The sequence below is a fragment of the Pyxicephalus adspersus genome, chromosome 6 (genome assembly GCF_032062135.1).
Source record: "Pyxicephalus adspersus chromosome 6, UCB_Pads_2.0, whole genome shotgun sequence".
NCBI classification, from domain to species: domain Eukaryota; kingdom Metazoa; phylum Chordata; class Amphibia; order Anura; family Pyxicephalidae; genus Pyxicephalus; species Pyxicephalus adspersus.
The window spans coordinates 1637290-1653638 of NC_092863.1; the positions used below are offsets into that span (position 1 = coordinate 1637290).

At 43.9% G+C, this 16349-nt stretch overlaps 1 protein-coding gene across 4 annotated transcripts in view; it reads left to right on the forward strand.

The window, feature by feature from the left end:
- Positions 1–2124: 2124 nt before the first annotated feature.
- The window catches only part of SULF2 (sulfatase 2), a 93431-nt gene continuing 79206 nt past the window's right edge, over positions 2125–16349 (forward strand). Inside the window, exon 1 of one of the 4 annotated variants that reach the window (XM_072414117.1) lies at positions 2125–2234. The gene's annotated coding sequence lies outside the window, so the exon portion shown is untranslated. Of the gene's footprint in view, positions 2235–12660; positions 12951–16349 lie in introns of those variants that run through there. The other 3 variants (XM_072414113.1, XM_072414114.1, XM_072414115.1) reach the window with 3 other exon arrangements.

Genomic DNA, 16349 nt, shown 5'->3' on the forward strand with positions numbered 1-16349 from the left:
TATAGCGTATGATGACCCCCAATATTTAGGGCATGCTGACCTCCAATGTATAGAGTATGATGACCCCCAATGTATAGCGTATGATGACCTCCAATATAAAGGGCTTGCTGACCTTCAACGTATAGAGTATGATGACCTCCAATATATAGGGCTTGCTGACCTCTGAAATATGGAGGAAGCTGAACTCTAAATTTCAAAATCACATCTTCTACAAAGTGAATCTGACACAGGGGCTGATCAGGGAGATTCAAAGTGTGCCACTGCACAGGAGCCCCAGACCCTATCTCAGTCAGTTTTGTGGGGGGAGGGGCGTAGTCAGTAATGCACAGGGGCCCGCTGCTGACTATGTCCACCGCTGAGCTGATATCCCCATTTTTTTTATGTCACATTATTTGATATGAAATCTTCAATAAAGTTACTTACACCCCTGCAAAGCCTGCGGTTTCTTCTGTTGCGCAGTCCTGCCATGACACCCCCGTTCCCGTGCCGCCATCTTTTTCAGGTTCTTTTGATGATGTAAGGTTCGCACAAGATCGTGCTCTGCTTTGCTTGTGCTTTAACCTATATTTTCATTTTGGGAGTGAAATGCACATAACAACAGAGCAGCTTGGTAAATAATAATAAACAAAAGCAATATATAAAACAAATAACCCCAAAGTAAACATTATCTGTTTGCAGAACATGTTATTTACAAGTTTGATTATCATATTATGATATATAAATAAACCTGAGCTGGCATAGTAATAGCAACCAGAAGGGTGAAACACTTACCATGCCCAGATATTGCAGAAAAGTCATGTGACTATTGCTGGTGGTCACCCTACTAATGACAGAGAGCCTTGGGGGAGGGAAGCCATGAAAGAGCCCGCCCATGAGCAGAGATGAGGTGACCTGATATGTCTAGACATGAGTCATGTGACAGGAAGGATAGAGACCCATTCACTTCCATAAAAGGACATATTTCTTCTTCCGCAGCTTCTTTATGATGGGTAATGTAGAATGGGGTGTTTTATATATAGGAAAGGGGTATTTGGAGGTATTAGAATATTGGAAAGGTATGTGTTTAAAGTTAAGATATGTAAGGAAAGGGGTATGTAGAGGGGTATTATAAGGTGGGAGGGATATGAAGAATTGGTATTGTGAGGTAAAATATAGGAAAAGGGGTAGAGAGAGGGGCTTTATGGGGTAATATATAAGAGTAGAGGTGATTTTGTGAGGTAAGTTAATGGGGAAGAGATATGTATAGAGGTATGATGAGCTATTATATAGGGGGTGTGTACAAGGGTAATATGGAGTAATATATAAAGACAGGGAAAGGGGTATTATAGGGGTAATATGGGGTAATAAAATGGGAAGGCGTATGTATAGGGGTATTATGAGATAATAAAAAAGGGTAGGGGTAGATGAAGAGAGGAGTATATATAGGAGTACAATGAGGTAATATAATGGGGTAGAGGTATGTAGTAAAATATTATGAAGTAAAATAGGGGAGGGGTATGTATAGGGGTATTATGAGGTAATAGAAGGGGGTAGAGGTATGTAGTAGAATAATGAGGTAAAATAATTGGAGAGGGGTATGTAGAAGGGTAATATGCAGTAATAGAAAGGGGGAAGGGTAGGTATAGGGGTATTACGAGGTAATATAAGGGGAAAGAGGTATGTAGTTGGATAATATGAAGTGAAATAGTTGGGGAGGGCTATGTAGAAGGGTATTATGAAGTAATTTATACTGGTAGAGGTGTTTGGAGGGGTATATTGAGGTAATAAATAGGGGAAGGGGTATGTAGAAGGTATTTAACGGAGGAGGGGTATGTAAAGGGGGTATTATCAGGTAACAGATAAATGAGGGGTATAATGAGGTACTGCTGGGCAGTATATACAGGAATGTGAGGTAATGTTATGTAAGAGAGGGGCAAGATGAGGCTTTATATACGGGGCAGGTAATATATACACAGGGCGGGTATTATTATGCAAAGTACACAGGGGAGAGCGGGGCGCCATAGGAGTCCTGTGCGGAGTACAATCTCCTCAGGATGCTGAGGACTCAGTACGTCTGCTCTGGCGGGAATTCTGTTTGTAGCTGTGGGCGGTGCGACCCGTACAGGTCCCCCGCCCACTCTCCGGTCAGGTGGAATGATGGGCGGGGCCGGTATCTTCTCAGTTCTGTACCGTCCTCTGGCAGTCACACCGGGGCCGGAGCCGGGAGTTACCGAGAGACGCCGGGACCATGCCGGGTACTGACATGTGTGGACGTGCTGTGTGCTGCACTGACATGGGGGGGCAGTACTGAGCTGTGTGTTATATATATTGTACGGTATAATGATCTATAGGGGGCTGCATGTACCGTGTGGGTAGGTTGTATGTACTAATGTGGGCATGATATAGACAGTGTACAGGAAGTGTATTCATGTATAGACCTATATTATATCTGCATGGAGTCTGCACCCCATGCTGGGTATGTATTCTGCACTCACTGACCCCTCTCCAATGTGTGATATATACAGTGTGTGATATGACTGTGCTATGTGTATAGGCTGCATGTATTGTAATATGTACAATCGCTACTCTCCCCATCTTCCTGTCTGTACTACTCTTCCCATCTTCCTGTCTGTTCCACTCTCCCCATCTTCCCGTCTCCTCCCCAATCTCCTCATCCTGCCCCTGACTTTTACCCCCTTCCCATCCTTCTGTCCCTATTTTGCCCCCTCCTTTGGCCTTGCCTCCCCGCCTTTACTCTCCTCATCCTGCCCCTGCCCCCCATCCTATTCTCCTTTCTCCATCCCATCTTCTTGCCTATTCTCATTCTCTACTCCCCTACAACAACTCCGTCCATAATTCTCTCCCCTCCCCCCTCATCTCAGGTAAGTGGTTAATCTCCATGCAGCGTCTCTGCTCTTTAATCTTCCATGTCTCCATTTTATATTCCCACTTCCATCTCTGATGGTGCCGTGTCACTGGGAGTCATAATATTTATAGGTTGTGTGATTTCCATGTGCAATGACGCTGAGACCTGCAGGATGAGCTGATTAGATTGCAAGCTTTTGGGCAAGCATAGCCTTCCTGCAGGGGGATGTCACCTGATCTTGTTACATTGCATTAAACAATAATATGGGGAGAGAATGGAGAAATGATTTCTACCTGCCCATGTCATGAACATTGCTGGCTGTACTTGGGAAGTTCCTCCTAGTATTTTGGCATCAACATAAGAAGGGTTTGATTGTCAGAGGTCACTGCGTCTGTTCTCATTCCTGTAGTAGCTGTGATCCCGCTCATAGAAATCTGATGATGCTGTCACATATTTATGTAAATTCATAGGTTGCTTTCATTATTTTTAAATCTGGAGCTTGGATTTAAATAATGGCCAGTGATCCTGCCATGAAGGTCATTGTCAGGCACCTCCTGCAAATGGTGACAACTCCCTGTCCCTGTCCTATAATTCTGCTTCTGTGTTGTCACCCTGTTTGCATAATCCTCGCACTGAGACTAAAAGTGACTATTCCATCACACATTGTACAGCCCTGGCACAGCATTGTCCCCTCCTGAGAAATGCAGCCACCTCTGGAGGTGCATCTAGTACTGAAATATAGCACCACCTAGCAGGGGGGTAAATTCCTTTTCACACTGCATTTCTCCTTCCTGTGATTGGACAGAAAAAAAGAGAAGCAGCAGACTGATGAGCTCATCCTTCTTTCTGCCCTCTCCGCCTATAAATATGCCCATTGTACTGCAGACCAAATATATAGCTCCTGGTCAACTTGTATAATTATTAAATAATAAAAGTTACTGATGTAATAAGGATTACAGAGCTGCATGTATCTGATTCTTGTATGCATCAGGTGTGAGTGGTGCAGAAAATGAAATCCTCAGAGGTTCTGCTATGGCCCAGCCCTGTGCCTTGTGGGGTTTTTATTTGTTGCATTGTACATGATTCCATGCACACCTATACATGGATACCTGTACACCCCTGGGAGGTGACCGGCAGGTGAGTGTTCCTGGTGGATACGGCTGTCAGGTGGCTTTATATATATGGCAAAGGTTGTCCTAAAAATAAGGACAAAAAATGTAGCTGCCTCTATGGAATCCACTCTCCTCCATCTTTGATCCTTCCATGTAGGTAGAGAGACATAAATACCTGCAAGGAAAGCATGGCGCTCCTAGTCCACCCATTGTGGGTGACAACATGGTGTCTCTGCAATTATAAGAAATGGTGTCTGCTCTGGTGTTCTGATAAACTATACAAACACTCCCACTCTTCACCTTTCTCCTAGAATGGGGGGTGTTCTGTAAAGCAGGACAGGGGAGCGTACAATGTACCTGACTCCTCCAAGAATTCTGTCTGTAGGTTTCCCTTATGTATCTTCTCTAATATTGTTTCCTTCTCAGATTTGTCATACCGATTTGTGTGAACAGTCCAATCAGATTGCAGGATGAGTGCAGGATTGCAGGCACATTTGCTGTGTTTTTCAGACCTCATCCAGGGTCACATCTATTTGGACAGGATAGGATTTGTGATTCTCCAGGTGCAGTTTTTTTAAGCCGGGTGGGAAGAAATTGTAGGTGGGTGGCAGCCCCTGTATTGTGACCAAACTTTTTAGAAACCACCCAAAAACAGCCGGGTGGGTGCTAAAAAGTGCCGGGTGGTGCACCCAGCTAAAAGGGCCTGGTGAGAACCCTGAGGTGTCTGTGCAGTGTTTGATCAGTCTCTCACCATGTGGCTTGCAAAGCTACAATCTGATCACTGCAACTTTGAGACTGAGGAAATAGTTCCCCTTGTCTGCAGCAGAGTGATGACATCATCTCAGCTAAGTCACAGAATTGAGCTCAGTGATGTATATTTCATGATAAAATTGGGTTGTATATTATGACAAGTCAGGAATGTATTGATGCAGATTTGGACAGGAACCAGAAACAGCGGCAGGGTGAGATAATAGAAGCCGGTGGGTATTTACCCCCCCCACTGTTTGGACTCCACCAGTAACTGAAACCCTATCCCCACAGCGCTGGAATCAGAAGTAGGTTATTGATTGCAGCGCCGCGTGCCTTCCTCCTGTGAACGTTGATGATATTCAGTCCCCGCTGAGAGCAGCGCCTCGTGCTCGTAATTTTGCTACAGACAGAAACTCTTATTTAAGCCTTAATCCATCCCAAAGCTATTTCTACTGGAAAATTGCAAGGCTGCGTCGCGCCCCGGCAATCTGGGGATGTCTGCATTGGCTGGGGTCTGCGGATCGCTCGCAATGCATCAATATATCACACACGCAATTACTCCTTAAGTAAATTGTGCTCCGCCACAAGGCTAGATGGAGAGTCACCATAAATCCAGGCATTGGATGAAAGGCGCCTGAAATAGCCTGGATTTGGAGTCCCCGGGCGGCCATCATGGATGTTTATAGGGGACGTTTATAACCAAAGAGGGAGTGAGGGTCCTGACCTTTCCTTGCAGATTAATTGATGAATGGCTTGAAGCGGAATACCTCCCGCCGTGACGTTTTTCAGCTCCTTTTACGTCCCGTGGAACCGCTGCAGCTTGCCAGCAGTGCCAGGTGCTGCGCTGAATTATGCGTTTATTTTACTTTGATTTCCTGCTCGTAGGACGGGAAAGGATTTTAAAGCTGGAGGGGGTTTACAAACTTAATGGCTGCCCGTGAATCCGTCCAATTATTGCACGGTGGCTGGCAGAATTTAGTACGTTCTGACAGACAGATCCGGTCCAGTTACAGAAACAGCAAAGTCACTAAATGCCGTCAATTATTTCTTTTTTGGGGGTCGTTTCTGTTGCAATTTGTGATGCTCAAGGACAAGTCGGTCTTAGGTTCCCACCAATGTGGTGGTTTTATTGTGGATTGGGAAGTGCCAAACCAGTGCACAAAGGGTTTTTCGGGTTAGTTTTAACTTTATTCATCTGGGGTTGTCATCTCCGTATACAGAGCATCAAAGTGAACAAATGTCGAGGACCGTGCCGCTGAATCTTCCCCAAGAGAGATGCCGATGGTGCTCTGTACGCAAACATGACCAAAGTCTTCATCCTTCTTTGCTTTATACTGGAAATGTTTGGCCTGTTGTTCTACTTTAAATATTCACCAGTTAGTAGAAATAAACCCGCCGGCCCTGACGTGTTTTTTTGGCCTACTGGCTTGGGGTCTATGCGTCGGCAACGTCTTGGTGGTTCATCGTTCTGCTTTGAACTAAATCTGATGTCTCATGGCAGGAGAATCTATTTTAACCCTCAGAAACGTTGCTTGCAGACAGAAGAGACGTCCTTTCATTCGTTTTAGAGAACAATAGTGCGTTTAGGAGACAGAAACAGTGTGAGATTTCTGGATTTCCATCCAGGCTTCGTCCATCCTATGGTATTATAAAGCAAGAGGAAAAAGTCTTTGTGCAAATGCAAGAACGCTTACCCTGGAAACAATTGTTAGTAATAATTTTCAGTGACAGCAGGTAAAAAATAAGCTATACATTGCTATTAATCCTATGGAGAAGGGAGGATGAGAAGGAGGTGTCATGCTGCGTCCTCCTCCATAAAAAAGAGAATCATCAGGGATGCAGCAGGGCAGCTTTACGGGCGTTTCATTTCCACCTCAAACTTTATTTTAGCAAACAAAAATCAGGCGTCTAATAGCTTTATTTTCTAATGAGCACATAGATGACCCTATCTCTCAGCCTGAATTGGTATCTCCTTGGGTCACTCAGATCTAACCTTCTGATGCAAATGAGTGAAAAGTGACCATTTATTATGCCAATCTTTGCAATGACTTATGTGGATAATGAATGGGCTGTTCTCCAGCCCTACACATTGCACATCTTTGCCTTGCTGCACAGTTGCATGGATTTAGAATATGGGGCGTTTAATGGAATGATGGGGTAACACGTCATGCCTGAGTCAATCTGACCCAAGTGTTTATATATTCATATCTAGAATAGAAAAAAAGTTGAATTTCTGCTTGTTGTCCCTTCTTCTACAAGCTTGTAAAGTGATCTCACAGCATGCTCCCACTTTCCTGGGAGAATTTCTCCAGAATTCCTTAAATTCCCATCTCCAGGAATGGTACTGGTGGCATACGAGGTGACTGGATGAGACGGATTCCTGTTTGTTCAGATTTACAATATAGGTGAATGAAGGTGGAGAGGGATGAATAGTCGGGTTTTATAATGCTGGTAGCTTTGTCTGTGGATGAATCACAGCTTTGTGTTATTTCTATATAATATTTTGCCTTCTCTTTAGTCTTATTTTTGCTGTCAAGGTCGGCAAATTCACATGAAAGGCGGTGGGCGGTAATCCTTTCATTTTTATTTAGAATAAATGCTGAATGTGCTGCATAAAAAGATGAATGCTTGGTAATGTGTCACTGTAACACTTACAGATATGTATTAGCACTCGCAGCGATCAGTGTTCCCTGTAGCTTCATCTGATTCTCTCCTTAGGAGCCATTTATGGTCCGGTGTCATCCAAGGTCACCATCTACTTCCAGGGCTGACATGCTGGTTCAGAGATGACGGTCATGTAAATTCATACCGTATCACAATGTAATTCAACAATAGCATTCAACTATCATTAAAAATTGTCTTTCAGCTGCAATTGGTCACGTTACCTAGGCTGTGATGTCATCAGTCTGCTGCAGGTGGAAGGAAGCATTTTCCTTTTCTCCAATGATGAGACTGCAACATTGTAACTTTGTAGCAAGGTGAGAATCTTCATCAGAGGCTGATGTGTCACACAACAAGGGTTGTATCATTTCAGCTGGGATCTCAGTTCATGATGTAGATGGTGACTCCGAATGATGGCTGCACACATGTGGATAGAAGAGCATAGGACTTTGTCGGGTGATCACTGGTAAAGGTTTTCTATATATATATTTAAATCTTGCCGCTACTAAGCATTACATTTTTCTGGTCCCGTTTCGGTACAATATCATCTTTCCAAAGCCGGCGTAGTTTGTTTAACGTACATTGCTTTCTTTCAGCCTTTTAAGTGTTTTCAGTTTATTGTTTTACTCTCAGCGGTATAGAGGATTTGGCTGTTACTTTTCAGCTGCAGTTTAAAAGCATTTTGACCCCGATTTGAAGGGGTGGAACTGCAAGGCTTTGTTCCCGACCGGCCCCCTGGCGCTCAGAGGGCACCGGGGTCTTTTTTTTCATTTCCTTCACGTCTGACGCGGCGCTGGGGCTGCTTTGCATAGCTATAGATATCTTGATTTGTGCAAGCTGATCTGGGATTTGTTCTGGTTTTGTCAAGCGAGCGCTCCAGCAGAGACCAGGCCTCTATCCCCAATTAACTCCTTCTGTAATCTCATTCAGGAGGCAGCGAGTCGGGCCGGCCAGGGCTTGTAGTATCAGCCGGGGACGCTTGTAAAGCGCCAGGCACCCCGTTTCCACATTGTTTTATCGCCTGAAAAGCTCCAGACGCGTTTCTGCAAATCCCGCTGCTATAAAGCGACCCGGTGATGGCCTCTGATTTATCTCCAAAATACAATTGGTATTATTTATCCCCAGAGGTAAATGGACACACGGTGCACTAAACCTGAAAATGGAAAGTACCTAATTTTGTGTTTTAAAGTCACATAAGGTATAATAAAGACTGAATGTAAATGAAGAATCTGCCTATGAAAGGAAAAAAATGGTATTATGCCATGGATTTGCCTGTCAAGCTCTTGTGTACAGCAAAGTGAATAAAGATCAGCTGGGAAAGCAGTGGATTGACTTTCCTGGAATAAATGTCAGCAGGTGTTTTCTCTGGATTGCCTGGTAGAAATAACTAATCATTGAGAAGGAGACTGAGAAAATGCTTACTCTGTTTGCAGCAGACTTGACGCATCATTTGAAAAAAGGCAAAGTCACTGACTGGAGGTTAAAGCAGAACAAGAAGAAAAAAGGTTGACAACCCTTTTTTACAAAGTAAAAATTGCCTTTTTTCACTCTTTTTATAAATGAAACACCCTTGCAACACATGCAGTTAAAGAAAGGGTGCAGCACCACCCCTTTCTGTCTTAATTGCCATGGTAGAATGGGTGCGCAGAGCCTCCCAGGATACCTACGTCATACATCGCGGGAGGCTCCTGGCTGCTCCTCCTGCACATGCTCGATCTCGGGCATGTGCAGAAGGAGCCTTTTCTTTAATGGGAGAAAAGAAATGCAGATCTCACACATGCACAGTGAAATGAGCACTTTTTTTTTTGCCCATCGATGTAACCTGACATCATGCCGTGACGTACCATGAAGGAAGAAGATGGCACTTCTTCTGGGCCAGGCCGAAGGAGGATACATGGATCCAATCGAGGAAACTCATGGATGAATCAGTGGATCTTTTGGAATGAAAATGTTTGTTTTTTATTTTTAGTTTAGTTCCACTCTAATACATAGGTGACAGGTGATGTCCGTTCTGCAATAAATTAACCTTACCTGCTTGATTGCTATTTTATAAATACTCACCTGTCCCTGTGTTATTGCCATCTAATTTATTCTCTTGCTGGTTCCAGTCTTCAGCCATCTTAACTGTTTCAGGCCGGTACGCCTCTAACTGCGTGGGAGGACCAGGATGGAATGCTGTCCCTCTGCGTGGGAGGCTTGGTGCTGGGATGCTGTCCCTCTGCGTGGGAGGGGCGGTGCTGGGATGCTGTCCCTCTGCGTGGGAGGGGCGCGCTGGGATGCTGTCCCTCTGCGTGGGAGGGGCGGCGCTGGGATGCTGTCCCTCTGTGTGAGAGCGCTGGAATATATTAAAGCATTCATTCAGTCCTGGCAGTCCCTGAGGATGCTGGGATATCTGGCACCATCCAGCAATGTGCAGCTCAGCTTTTTTCCCTAAAAATCAGGCATGTAAATGTTTGATACCACCTGTCCCAATGAAAACTTGACCACTTGGAAATTTTCACAATGGTACTTTATTTTTCGACATGATTTTTTAATATGTAGACAGAACATGTGGGGTGGCTACTAGGTGACTGGTAGCATGAATAATAATGTTTGAACATTTGGTTGGTGGGTGATGGTAAACTACTCCTATTTCCCCCATGGGCAGCTACAGGTGGGACTCAAGGAGTATTTTTGGCCATGGGCATGGCGAGGAAGCAATATCAGCAATATAACCTCATCACTGACGTAAACTGGCTTGGAACACGTAAGAGATGTACTTATAGAAGGTTTTAGTGACAGGTCCTCTTTGTGGAGCACACAATTATTCTGCTGTACATTGTATCACAGGAATCTATCCATGCAGATTTGTAAAGTTGCTGAATTGTTCATTATACGAAATGTTCTTGCTCCTTTATCTCTTCTTAGCATTATTCTGCGGAGTAGATTCGCCACGCCTCCCCCTTTTCAATCGCCAATTTTAAGCTGAGCGGATTATTTTATTCCATTTTTTTTTTTTTTTTTAGGAGTTCTTGGGCCAGGCAAATCACAGAGACGGCGGCACAATAGGCTCGCTGCGGCATCTGCGGGTAATTTTGTTATATAAATGCAGATTATAAATCAGGACGGAGGCTTGTCCCTGTATTTCAAGTGATTTTCAGGCCACTTAGAGGGGGATGAAATCAGCGGGAGCAGAAATCCTGCGTTACGCTCTTAATGCGGCGGTAAATCGGGGGCGCAGAATTTGCCCGTCTGTCACTATGTAAATGTCAGGGGAAATTGCTCAGCGGAATACGTTCTCATCAAGGCTGGGAACATGAAGAGCGCTCAGCCTTTCTCAAACTCCGACCGAAGAATTAAATAGGAGCTGGGTGCAGCCAGCTAACCATTTTCCTTTCCTCATTTTCACTCAACAGGTCATGTTTTCCGGTTTCTCTCATTTACCCCTGACGGTTTTTTTGTAGCATGGACTTGAAGCATGTAGCACTGCTGCTTTATTTTTTCCCCCCCAGGGTTGTCCATTAAAATCTCAGCCTGGTAAAAGAAATAACTTGGATGGCATTTCCATTATATGGTTTTTTTGGAGTATGAAATTAATCTGCACCCAGCTGGGGAGATTTTAATTTATTTCCTGTACAGGAAACGGAACAGGGAAAGGGAGGAGATCTCCATGGAGTAAAATCCCCTCTTATGCTGTCCAGCCATTGCTGGATATATCTGAAGGAGGTAATGTAAGTCTTAGTCTTAGAAAATGGTGATCCATGTCTGATCTATTGATAGAACATGGATTGGGAATTCCTATTCTTTGCCTTAACAATGCCATTTTGCCTTCCCAATTTACCACCCAGCAGGAGGAGCTCTTCCCGCTATTAGTGGTTGGAAAGGGGGAGGAGGCATTAATCGGGTAAAGAACGGGACTGGTTTATGTGTGCACAACCAGGTAAATCAATATTAAATTGCCACCCCATGCACCTATCGATCAGTTGTCACAAGAACAAGTATCACCATTGGAAGATATCTCCTCTTGCACCCACTTTCTGTTTTGGGATTAATTTAAACTTTTTCATCCATTACTAGAGGGTTTTTTCCTGGTTCAGGTCCACTTGGCTGTGATGTATTGAGGTGTTAATTTGATAAGAAAAAAAATCATCCGAGTGAAATTAGAAGCCAGTGATGGACTTAATACGGTCAAAATTTGGGGACCACTTAATCCCCAACCAGTCAGGGGTTCCCAACTCCACCCATTGCAAGGGGCCTCAATGCTGTCTGTATAGCTGGGGTCATTTACTAAGAAATTATTTTTCTGCAAAGAAGATCTATAAAGAAGAAAAGGAGAAATTTGCAGCACAAAATTGCTGTCTGGAGTCTGCAGTCCCACCCGAAGGCCTCCTGAAAGCCCTTCTCAATCCGGTAACGGCAGACTGAGCTGGTTTCCTGGCAAGTGTTAACTAAAGATTTTTTTCACATTTCGTGTCTTTTAAGAAGCCCTCATTAGCTGTAATTAGATTTCTCTTATTTAATGATAGGAATTTAACCTTTTGGCAGTGAGAATCCTCCTGGAATCGTCTCCAGCGGTGAAAATGCCAGATTTCGATTTTCCGTGTCTGTCATTTCCTCTGTGACATTTGCAGTTGTAAACGCAGATTGTACGCATATGTGAGTGACATTTCAGTGATCTGCATATGGAAGCCATAACACGCACGTAGGGGATTTACAACGTTACATCGTATTTTGGTGCCTTGTCTGCTTTGACAATACAGAATGTGTGTTCCTTGGACAATATTTTCCTATTGAAATCAAGGGATATGCACACCCATCAGCCCCTTCTGTGACTTTGCTACAATGTTGCAATCTAATTAGTGGGCAAAGGAGAAAGGAGAAATGCTTCCTCCTGCATGCAGCAGACAGATGACATTATCTGAGCCTAGGCAAAGTCACTGACTGGAGCTCAGAGCTGGCTTTTTAATAATTACATTTTTTCTGTATATTGTGTCAGTCACAAACTTGTGCAGACTTATTAGAATAGGGTCTTCCCCTAAAGATGCATTTTTATTCCAGCAGCATTAACATGCCTGGTTAGGAGCTTCTATCGCACACTGAGGTATATCAGTGGTAAGAAATATCTGGTTGGTTAGCAGGAAACGTTTTCCTTTGGCACATTTTCCATATGCTGGACTCGGTGTTCCTTCCCAGCATCATTTTTCATGGGCACTCCAGTAGCCCGTCACGTGCGCCTTCCATCTCTCCGCCTGTCAGACCTCTGCACAGGCTTGGCCGCTGCAAGGAAGTTTATTTTTTTTCACTTGGGCGGAGAAGTCTTACAAAAGTGATTAAACTGCAGGAATTCTAGAAATATTTGTGGTTTAGTAACCCCATCCTTCCCTTTCATGCAAGGGCATATCATAAAGGAAACCTGCCAGCTTTCTCTCCCAGAAGCAAGATTTATGATGGTGAAGCGGTAAATGTCCGGGCCCTCCTCTGCTCGGAACATCTGGGAGCTGTTTGGAAGGCAAGCGAATCTACTTTTCTTAGAATGCTTTTGAATGGACGGAGACCTAGAATAGAAATCATTTGATGTGGGACGTAGGGGGAGCGTGTTGGAGGTAAGTGGACTTTCTGCTGTAACTAGTAAGTGCTAGCTCCTTTACATTTCTAGGGCAGCTGTGTGCAGGTTTATTCAGGTGATACATCTAGGGGCACTGAAACTACCAAATATCAGCCTTGTCCCAGCTCAGTACCCCAAGCCTAAAGTTTTGACCACCTGCAATGGTCCTGTAGACAATTGTGCAAGCTTTTGCTAACAATGGTCACCTTAAGAGCTGGCATTGGTCAGGTCATGTGATCTCATGTCCCACCACTAAATACATTCAACCCCCCCACAAAGTTCAGAGTTTTGCTCTGTATGCTTTCACCTGGTTCTATGGTTATCAGTATTTAAGGTAAATTTCGTGCACCTTTGTGTGCTGTTTCTTTTTTGTTGGAAGACTTTGTGAAGTTACATTATGTCCCACGAAGTTGGAAATAAAAATGCATTATTTGAATTAATTCCCAGTTCTGTTGTTGTATACCTGTCTGTTCCAGGTGAATAATGTTTTGTGGCCCTTGCACTTTCACTCTTTACAAGTGATATTAATGCAGCTAGGTTGGTGGAAAACTCTGGTATTGGGCATAGCAGGTGGTCTGGCATAGGAATCAAGCTAGTTAGGTGTTCAAACTTGGGGAACCCCCCATAATGGAGATGGCATGTATACTAACAGGAACTCAGCGCAGGGGTAGTGGGGGCATCCTTATGGGCACAGCAGGTATACTGACCCAGAAAGAGGGGACTCCCTTTATAATTGCTATCCCAGGGTGTACAGATCTGGGATCTCAGTCTAGGAATGGTTGGAGACCTTTTAGAATGGGCACAGCAGATGTACAAACCTGGTTGGTTGGTTCCCCTCATCATGGGCACAGCAGGTTGCAGACCTGAAAACTAGGCACAGGGATGATGGGAACCCCTCATGGGCACATGAAGTGTGTGCAGACCTTGGAATTCTGCACGGGGTTGGTGAGAGCTCCCTACATGGGCACAGCAGGTGTACCAACCTGCAAACTGGGCATAGGTGGTTTGAGCCTTTCATGATGGCACAGCTGGTGTACACACCCAGGAACTTGGCACTGGATTGGTAGGTGTACAGACCCAGGACCTCCATGCAGAGATATTCTAAATCTGGGTGCCCAACAGTTGATCGCCATCTTTTTGGTAGATCGCAAAGGCAGCGTGAGTAGATTGCGGAGCAAACTCCACCGTGCACCGTTTCCAAGTTTTTCCTGTTGGTAGATCATTTTGACTTGGTCATTTTTAAAGTAACTCGCAAGCCAAAAAAGTGTGGGCACCCTTGTTCTAAATATAATCTCTAAGAGATAGAAGAGACTGACGGGGTTTAACATTCCAGCTTTATTTGTATTTTGAGTAGACAGGCTTACAAAACAAATATAACTTGATTAATCCTAAATAGTGATATGTGAAGGTGAGACGTGCAGTCGGCACAGATCTTGTTGTAAACTTGATCAGCCTCCAAAATCCTTTCAAATATTTAAACCTAAGTCTGCAGTGGATGAATCCGCACAATCCAGGAATGTTTGAGTAGCTCCATCATGCCAAGCTGTCAGTCACTCCATGTTTGTTCTATTACGGAGGCTTCTCTCCCCTCCCCGGCTCGGCAGGCAGATTGGGGGGGAGTAATCTGCAGATATGTAGTTCAGTGTAAACACTCCACATACATAATTCATCTCCCTAATGCACCATCTGTCATATATCTTGCTGCGCCCTGTTAACAATTTTTAATTATTGTAAACAGACGGGGGAAGCCGGAGCAGAAATGGTAGCGCCCCTCAAATTTTACTTCAGGGCTTGATGAGCCAACGAGCCGTTCTCTCACACAAGGGAGCCTCTCCGTTTCAATCGATATTTCTATCTTCATTTTATGCCAGAAGTACTGTTTGTATTTTGTATATTCTCCCTTATTCTGAGTTTGTGTGGGCAAGGTTAGGAACTTGTTTGCTGCTTTGTACTTGTTGGGGTTATTATTATTCGTCATCAGTTCCCGGCTCAGAGGCGCAAGAAATGAGAAAAATTGTGTTTACTGGGATAGAAGAATGGGCAACCCCTACCGAATTTTGTTGTGGTCCTATTGGCAAGAATTCCCTCCATTGCCCGTTCTTGTGACAGCTATATAACCAGAGTATAGTAAAAAAAAAAATGCATGAAAAAGTGATTTGTTGCTATATTTATCTCTAACATCTTTTGAAAGAGATCAGGAAGTGAAAAGAAATCTCCCAATAGAGTTGTAAAATTCAAATTCTTTGGTCATTCCCATTATGTTCTTACATTTATTTTTAAAATGTATCTAAAACTCCGGATAGATGGATTTGTATTAACAGCTCATTATTAATGAGCGGGCGGGAAAAAAATAGTTCATGACCTTTTTTTTGCAGTGCGTTGCCATGCAATGTGGCATTCATGTGCGAGTTTACATTGCTCCTTATTTCAGGGTATTGTTCTTGTCTTGACATTGCAACTTTCTGTATTAAACTTTTTGCACAACTGTCTAAGGGGAACTACTTGTCCAAGCATACCCTGGGAGTTTGTCATCCTCCTTTTATTGCGTCAATAGGTAAAACTTCAAACTTTTGTAAACTTGTAAAATGAAAGGAAAGCTTCAACAAAGCCAGCAGCTTGGGAAATCTGCCAGCCTCTAGTTAAACACTTGTATAGTTTTTTTTTAAATTTTATTATTCTTCCCGAGCGGTGTATAAGTAGGCCGTGGGCCTCCTCTGGGTCTGTCGGGTTTTGCCAGAACTTATTAAGTTGGATGTTAGAGAGCAATTAATACATTGGAGAGTGAAGTGGAGGGTTGTGTCTGAGCATGGGATGAGGATAGATTCAAAGGGAGCTCGAGTTCACCGCCAGTTCACACACAACGCCAGCGCTGGGGATTTCAGCTTTCTTCCACTTTGATCTCAAGTCTTTTAATAGTTTCTAAACTTTGCATAGGTAGAGTCTCTGGAGGAAGCCGGGGATTGGGGCCCTGGTGAAATGCTCCACAATTATATCATCTGCAAGGCTGAAAAACTCTGCTCACATGGGGACTTGTCTGCTAAGCACGTTTTCGTGTTCATACCCAAGAAAATATCTTTGGATAAGGCTGCTTGTTATCCTCCATCTCTGTAGAATATATATATTTCTGCCGTCCCATTCTTTAATGCCTCCTGCCATCTAAAATGGGCGCGTCCGTCAATTCTGGAAATGTAACGCTTCAGTGCACGAGGATTCCTGCTAAATCTTTATCCTCATCTTCTGTTTCTCATTGCCCTTCAAGTTCAGATATTTGAGTGACCTATTTCCTAATTTTCTGGACAGTCATGAACATGAGCTTGAAGTTTTCCAAGTTAGGGAGAAATTGGATTATCTTAGGCCCCGAAACTCTATTCGGCCAGCAACCCTACTCGAAATCCAG